Consider the following 8,120-nt stretch of genomic DNA (forward strand, 5'->3'; position numbering starts at 1 on the left):
CATGCATAGGAAATCAATGTGAGTCAACTCCCTGTATAGCTAACCTTAGTCTCAACTAGCAAAAACCCTTGGTCCTTCCTATTATTGCTTATATTCTATCTACAACAAAATTAGAAATAAGGGCAAAATAGTTTCTGCTGGGTATTGAGGGGGTAGAAGGGGAGATGGAGGGGGTGGGGTAGGTAAGGGAGGGAGCAGGGGGAAGGGGGGAGAAATGACCCAAACATTGTATGCACATATGAATAAAATAAAATAAAATATTTCATATTCTAAAAAAAAAAAATGGCAGGTGGGAGAAGCCGATAATCAGATAACCATACAACTAAATTTCCCATGGTGAACTGTGATGAATTCATTGAAGAGAAAATAAGGGAGTGTCTAGAAGGATGGCCTGACCTAGCACTGGAGGAGGATTTATCAGGAAAGTGACTTGAGCTGAGTTGTGAAGATTATGAAATGGAGAGAGAGAAATAAGGAAGTAATGGTGAGGAGGAGAACACTAGGCAGAGGGAGCAGAGGTGAGGAGTGTTTAATATAGTCAAGAAATGAAGACTAGTGTGGCTGGAGTCCTAGGAAGGGGTAGGGGTGGAATGGAGGAAGCAGGCAGTAACAGGAGCCAGATAAGGCTGTATCTAGAGAGGATTTCAGTCTTTAGCTCAAGAAGAATCAGAGACCATTGAAAGCTTTGCACAGAAAAAGGGTGGCCCTGGATCTATGATTTCACAAGTTCCTAGCTTCAATATGGAGAATGGATTGGAGGGGTTGAAAGTGAACCTAAGGAGATCAGTTTGGAAACCACTGGAGTATCCCAAAATAAGTAATGGTGGCCTGGACTAGGGTGGGGGTAGTAAGGTACAGAGAACTCAATGGATTCATAACTCTTAGGGGGACATTAATGAGATTTAGTAATGCAAAGATGCACAGAATAAAGGAAGGAGATGTCAGCAGGTTGTTTGGATATACTGAGCTATTTTTTAGACACACAAGTGGAGATGTTTAATGGGCAGCTGAATATACATGGCTAGGAGTTGGAGGAAAGGCTGGGCTGGAGATATAAATTTAAGAGTTATTACCTGGGTATGGATAAGTTCACCTGAGGAGATGGATAAAAGAAGAGGAGGCCCTATGACTGAGCCTGGGGAGCAGTCTCCCAAGGGAAAGATGACCCCTGGTCTTTTTTCACACAAAGACCACAAACACTAGTGATAAATGAGACCCAACCTGGGGAGCAGAGCTGAAGGCTCAGAAGAGTGGGGGTCCAACTCTCTGCCTCCATGAGGGCCAGCGAGAGTAGTGCTGAGGTTTAATTTAAATGGATTTATTTAATTTAAATGGATTTATTTAATTTAAATAACTTTGTATGTTCACAATTGTGCAGCTGGATTCCAGGCTAAACACTCAATCTTGCTACATGATGTCATGCTCTGGTACGTGTAAACCTACGTATTTTATTTTATAAAGTTGTTTACTGCTGCATCTTACATAATAACAAAACTGGGAAATAAGCTGACTTACATATTAATGGTGGAACGTTTAAATAGACTGTGGGATTTCTATAACAGAATTTTATGAAAGTTGCCAAAATTTTACAGAAGACTAAAAATGTAAGGAAATATTTGCAACACAATTTTTGTCTTTTTGAAAATGACCTTTCTGATTTTCATTTAAAAATTTGATTATTTTAAAGAAGCTTATTATATGTGAGAGAGTAATAATTTGGCTATTTTGTAGTAAATATTACCCATTTTTGTAAGTCATATTTTTTGCTAACTTTCATGTTTTTCTGTAGTGAAGCCTATGAGTCACGTAGAGCTTTTGTGACTTATTTACAGGCTGATGCAACCATAAGTGAAAGAACAGGGTACAAACTTGTATTTTCAATAGTTTAGTTATGTGGCAATTGTAAGGGAGGGGGATAAAAGGACAGGAGAAAGACAGGAGGGAAAAGGAGAGAAGAGGTAAAAGAAAAAGGCTGAAAATCTATTTCTGAGTGACGTGTTTATTATTTTTCTTTTTTATATTTTTTTACATTTCTTACAGAAATGAAGTATTACTTAATATTAGGGAACCAGCCATTAAAATATATATGTTTACATACCCTGGCTTTAAGCCTTTTCTTTGGTTTCTGTATTATTTAAGGTTGTAACTTCCAACAAAAAATATTTAGAGAAAATGACCCATTGGTGGGAATGATAAGGATTTCTTTTAGAATGAAGGCTACGAGAGAATGCTGAAAAAAATCATCTTTTTTGTGTAGAGAACCTGCATTTTTTTGTGGTTCTCAGAACTCTGAACCTGTTGTTCTAAACTCATTTGTCACCTGGTTTCTGCTATATTTGTAATTGCTGTGGGTGGTGATTACATTTTCAATAACCCCGTAAGACATCGTGGTAGCCTGAACCATGATGAAGACACAGCACCTGCTAAAAGCAGCAACACTCCTGGCTGTTAAATGAGGTCTCCATGCCATTTCTCCTCATGAAGTGACATGTCATCTGGTTATCTGTGAGGCCTGATCTACTGGAACATCTTGAGAACAAGCACGAGACATGAACATTCATCATTGTAAGTCTGAACACAAAATTACTGACTGAAGAAAGTCAGTAATTCCCAACCCAGTTCTGAGGCTCTCTTCCTCTCACCTTCTCATACTTCTTCCAACGTCTACATGAGATGAGAAATTATTTTAAAAGTGACTTCTGTATAAATCTGGTTAGTACAGGGCCAGCACTCACAAACTAATCTGCACAGATCCAGTGTTGGACTCCATCCAGTCCTGGGTGTTTGACGCTCTCGATATGCAGACAGCATGTTCCCACCTTCACCACTGTGTGCACAGGGAACTAACTTAAACTTGGGTAAAGGGACTGAGAGATTTCCCTCACCTTGTCTCATGGTAGGAAAAAATACTCACAAAAAAGGATTGACTCTCTGGACAGATACAAGGGGAAATAAGTTTTAATAACTTTGACAGTGTATATATACAAGCCAGATACCTCCTTAGGATCACCAAGTAAATGAGCCATCAGGTTGACAGGTGAGACTTACAAGTTTTTGAAAAACCATTTCATATACCCTACCTCTCACTCCCCTAGGAGGGCTGAAATCTCCTGGCTGAAGCAGTACAAATTCATTTAGTAGTTCCTTACAGTGCTTGTACTTTGTACTTGCCAAGAAAACCTCTCTCGCTGGTTCTCCTTGCCAAAATGTTTCTTATATACCTAGCACTGTTCATTTTGCAGATGCACTCAGTGAAGAAAAGCAGTGAGGCAGGTTAGAGGGTTTCAGACAAAGATAATAGAAGATGATAGACCTTTGATGACTAGGGGCCCCCTGATCATTGGATCTAGTTCTGACAACACAGATAGGAGACTACAGCTAACAGTACATTTGACCCACAGAAAATCACTTGTTTGGTTGGCTTTGCTTTCTGGCCACAGAAATCCACCAAAGAAATGTAGGCTTTCTTATAGCCAGTCTCTAAAGGGTGAAGGCTCAAATGGAATCAGAGAGGGAATTCTGAGATCCTGTAAGGTAGGGGCACGATAGGTGTGGAGGAGCCTCTTACTGGCTGGCTGCTTTCAGGACAGGTGCATGAGATGACATAAAGAATGATTTCCCCTTGTTAAGCCAGTGCACACAAGGGAGATATGAGGATAGGTAAGACACCTAAAAAATTAGCTAGCAGTTTTTGCCCTCAATGCAGAGAAACTAAAGCAGATACCTTAAAAGCAACTGAGGCCAATAGGAGAAGGGGACCAGGAACTAGAGAAAAGGTTAGATCAAAAAGAATTAACCTAGAACGTAACACCCACGCACAGGAAATCAATGTGAGTCAATGCCCTGTATAGCTATCCTTATCTCAACCAGCAAAAACCCTTGTTCCTTCCTATTATTGCTTATACTCTCTCTACAACAAAATTAGAGATAAGGGCAAAATAGTTTCTGCTGAATATTGAGGGGGGGAGAGGCAGGGGGCGGAGTGGGTGGTAAGGGAGGGGGTGGGGGCAGGGGGGAGAAATGACCCAAGCATTGTATGCACATATGAATAATAAAACAATAAAAATTAAAAAAAAATGATTTCCACTGAGGTAGAACCTGAATTTGGTTTTCTAATTAGCAGTAAATATCATGGGTGGCTGTGGAGTGGAGATAGGCAGGGCCACATGGATCCTGCCAGGTTTATGTTGGACAAGTGACACCAATACCAACAGATTCAGAGTATGAAACTCTGTGTTATACATCAGAGAGCTCAGGGATCCAGGTAAATGCATGACTGTTAAGTAGATAAACGTGGTGTCTCTTCTCAGCAAGATGAACCACACAACTGGGCTGCCACACAAATACACAGAGGAGACATGTAGGACGAACAAGTAGGATGAGCAAGTCTAGTACAAGGTACAACATGAGGACAATAGTTTATAAAATTGTACTGGACTAGAGATTTTTGTTAAATAAGTATATTTTAGCTGCTTTCGTAAAGAAGTAACTGGATGAGACAGATATGTAAATTTGCTTCAATACAGTAACCACTTTACTATCTGTATGCATCCTATAACATCAGATTGTAAACATCAAATATACACAATAAAATTTAATGTAAGAAGTACAAAAAATGAAGGGCAATGGGACATCTTAGCCTGTCTACCCGTGGCTAGTTCTCTCTAACAGAAACACGGGGCTATTCTTACTTAGAGGGCAGAGACCCTCAATTATCACTCAGATGACCCTCAGTCGTCACTGAGGCTGGTTCCCTGAAGACCTTCAGGTGACAGGAAATGGTGATGACTTTGCTTTGCTAGGATGAGAACTTCTCTTTGTCTTGGGAGAAGCAAGCGCAGTAAGTTGCAGCCGTTTGTTGTCCAAGCATGTGGTCTTACATAGTGTGAAAAGGGCTGTGAGTACTGCAGGGGAGGTATGGTTTGCAACAGGAAGGGGGAGAGTTGGTAGGACTAACCTTTGGAGGGGATATACAGGCTGCTTTTGGCAATGGACTAAGCACAAGTCTTGCCAGCATTAGTAATGCCTTATGCAATATTGAAAAGGAGAGAAGGCAGCCTTCCGACTTGAACCACTATAGCTGCTTCAGCAGGTCTCATCTGGTTACCTGTTATCCCTATCAGATTAAACCTGAGCTACTTAAACAGAAGTCGCTGAAAAAACCCAAGAGGATGCTTGTAGTTCAGAACCTCCCCCAGGTCCTTGGAATTAAATATGTACCTCACATTTTAGTTCTGGATTATAGTCGGTATTCATTTGTTCTGTACGTTTAGCATAAAAAGAAAGTCTTGCTTACCCTAACTGGATTACAGACTGCAAGGTCATCTTCACAGTACTGATCATAGGCTGGACACATGACAGCAACATATATCTGAATCTCTTTTCAGGGAATTTTACTGATTTCTTAATAATGTTGGGCACATGTTATAGCAAAATGCACAAAGACAATGAATTTTTTTCTTAAATGCCCTTTGGGAGAACTTAGTAATACTTTCAGAGCAGTCCTTCTATCCCTAGCACTTGGTTTTGTAACCAAAGAGCCCAGGTTTCTGCTGTTCATTCTTTGAATATTTGAGTATGTATATGTGGGAACACCATCCAAAGAATATTTCCTATTTGTCACAGTATTCCTTTTAATAAAAAAGCTATTAAATGTATAAATATGAGGTCTCATAACTTTCTAGGATCTTAAAAGTACATAGAATTCACAAATTAAGGGAAAATTTTTTTGGTTTATGTGTCTTATTTTTAGTTTAGAAACCGTCATCCTGCTATGAGCAAAAGTAGCAGGTGAAGAGATATTTTGAGAAGGGCTAAAGTCTCTCTTGCCTTAATGCTGTGATGATCTTACCCCAATAAATAATGGCTGTTTCATTATGGTCAATTTCCCTGACCCCTCAGTTTCTTTATTAAAACATAAAGGTTGCAAGGTGATAGACCTTGATCTGAATAGTCACCAACACTAGATTTCACTCTATCAGTAACCTGTATAGCAACACTGTATGTCCATATTTATATTCCAGATGCAACTAGAGACCTTTTACAAATAGGAGATTTAATGTAACATCATTAACGGGAAGGACATATTTACATTTCTTAGGGAACCAGGGTCCAAGATTATGACCTTATCTGGTAATAAGCCAGAGTGACTAATTCTGGGGACAAAAAAAATCCAGATGGCTGGCCAAGAATGGAGTCCCTGTGTCCCACAGATAGGCCAGGGTCAAAATTACACAGTGTGGTTATAAGATTTTGGAGGAGGGGAGCCAAGATTCAGCTGGTGGAATGAAGTGATTATTATTAGAATCCTGGATGAGTGAGGGAATTCTGTATCGTGTACCAATGTCCAGTTGAAAATAAAAATAAAAATATGTTGGGCAGTTTATTATCCAGGGATGCTCAGAATGATTCACTAGGGACATCCCAAATCACAACTCCTCTATGTACCTCGTGACTCTCATCTCCATCTTGCCATGGATCCTGCGGCTCACAGAGCAGCTATCTTTGCTGACCCAAGTTTTTGTTTTCCTACAAACTCAAACTTACCTCTTCCAGGAAGACTTCCTGAGTGATTCCAGCTCACAGGGATCCATTCTCAGTGCAGAGGAAATTCACAGCTCAGGAACAGCCTACCCTGCCATCACGCTGTTCTCTTCGTCTAACCCTGGACTTACTAATGGTTTTACCCTTCTCTATCTGCACAGATAGATCAGTAGCCTTCTCTCTTCTGTTTCTCAAGTAGCTCCCAAGTTCCCCCCCCCCGCCCCCCCACATACTGTAAGCCCTCAGTCAAGGCCAGCTAGCCTGACCTGGACAATGGTCTCTTAAGTGGCAGGACCTTGGCTCATCTATGTAAGAGCCAGGAACTCTTAGGCTGACTGAGAAAAGGATTAGGACTATAGAATCCTGGTCATTCTTGGCTTTGAATGAATGCTTTGTTTTTTAAAAGAGGTCTGTTTTTTGTCTCTAGTGCATTGAGGAGACAAAGCCCACTGTCATCATATTTCCAGAAATGATTAAACCCCATCAGCCATAATACCATTGTCTTCATCAGCCATCTTTGAGATTAAAGTGTGAAGCATTAAGGTAAAGGCATTAGGACCTGTGTTTGGTATGAGCAGCCCAGGTTGCAGTGGTGAAAAAAGGTTCATCCTGAACTACTGAATGCCAAGTCGCCACCAGGTGACCTGTTCTTTTAGGCAGAATAAGTTGCAGGAGAACACAGGAAGTCACTGACTTCTGTTGCTATCCCAATACCACTGCAGCTGGAGAACTTTATTTTCATTCTGGAGAAATGAAATTCTTCAGAAATAAAACACAAACTTTTCAGGAAGTACTTTTTAGTACACTTCCTATATTTGTAGTTCACAATGTAATCAAATAATATTTGAGTGTACAGCCAGTTCTCATTTTGTACCCTCTCTCTACTAACTATTTAGGATACAGACCTATCAGTAGATACCAGTTATAATACTCAATGGCACAATCAACCTCAGAACCTGCAAGGCCACCTTTGGGAGACATTTATAATCTTCATTGTTATAAATAGTGCTATGACAAATGAAGGTATCTTTTGGACATGTCAAAATCTTTTAATATTTTTATCATGTGTTTTCACAAATAAGCAATCAATTCCAAGTGCCATGTTCACATTTAAGAGTTTCTATAAATACTACTGTACTGGTGCTTGCCATTTTTTTTTTTCATCAACAGAGGACATGTGGATCCAAGAAGCGGTAAGGAAGAAAACATGAATCCCAAAGTCCTGTCTTGGACTGTTTCCATATGATTCATATTTTTCCAACTAATATGCCTTCTCTTTGATGAGAGATGTTTCATTACCTTCATTTCTCTAGATGTTGGAGGCCCCTTTAGTGTGTAACACAGTGCTCTGCACATACTGGGTCCAATAAATGGCTGTTAATCTGAAGAGCAATTTCCCTCTTTGGCCAAAATGGTTTGGTCTGAGGTCCCAGTGAAGCTTAGGGAGGATGTGGGGGAAACTGGGAAACTGGGTGAATTCTGGTTTGTGCTGGGCCACTGGACCCATCATGAAACTTCCATTGCCTACTGGGGTTCTCTGCTTTGGGAACAGCTCAAGACCAGGACAGCACCCCAGG

The 8,120-nt window shown here is 40.3% G+C and overlaps 1 protein-coding gene across 1 annotated transcript in view; it reads right to left on the reverse strand.

Annotated features, from left to right (window-relative positions):
- Prkch (protein kinase C eta) overlaps nt 1–8,120 on the reverse strand; it is a 203,073-nt gene that overhangs the window by 29,693 nt on the left and 165,260 nt on the right. The gene's annotated exons all lie outside the window — the stretch shown is intronic.

This window comes from Castor canadensis, chromosome 3, assembly GCF_047511655.1.
Source record: "Castor canadensis chromosome 3, mCasCan1.hap1v2, whole genome shotgun sequence".
In the NCBI taxonomy this organism is placed as follows: Eukaryota; Metazoa; Chordata; class Mammalia; order Rodentia; family Castoridae; genus Castor; species Castor canadensis.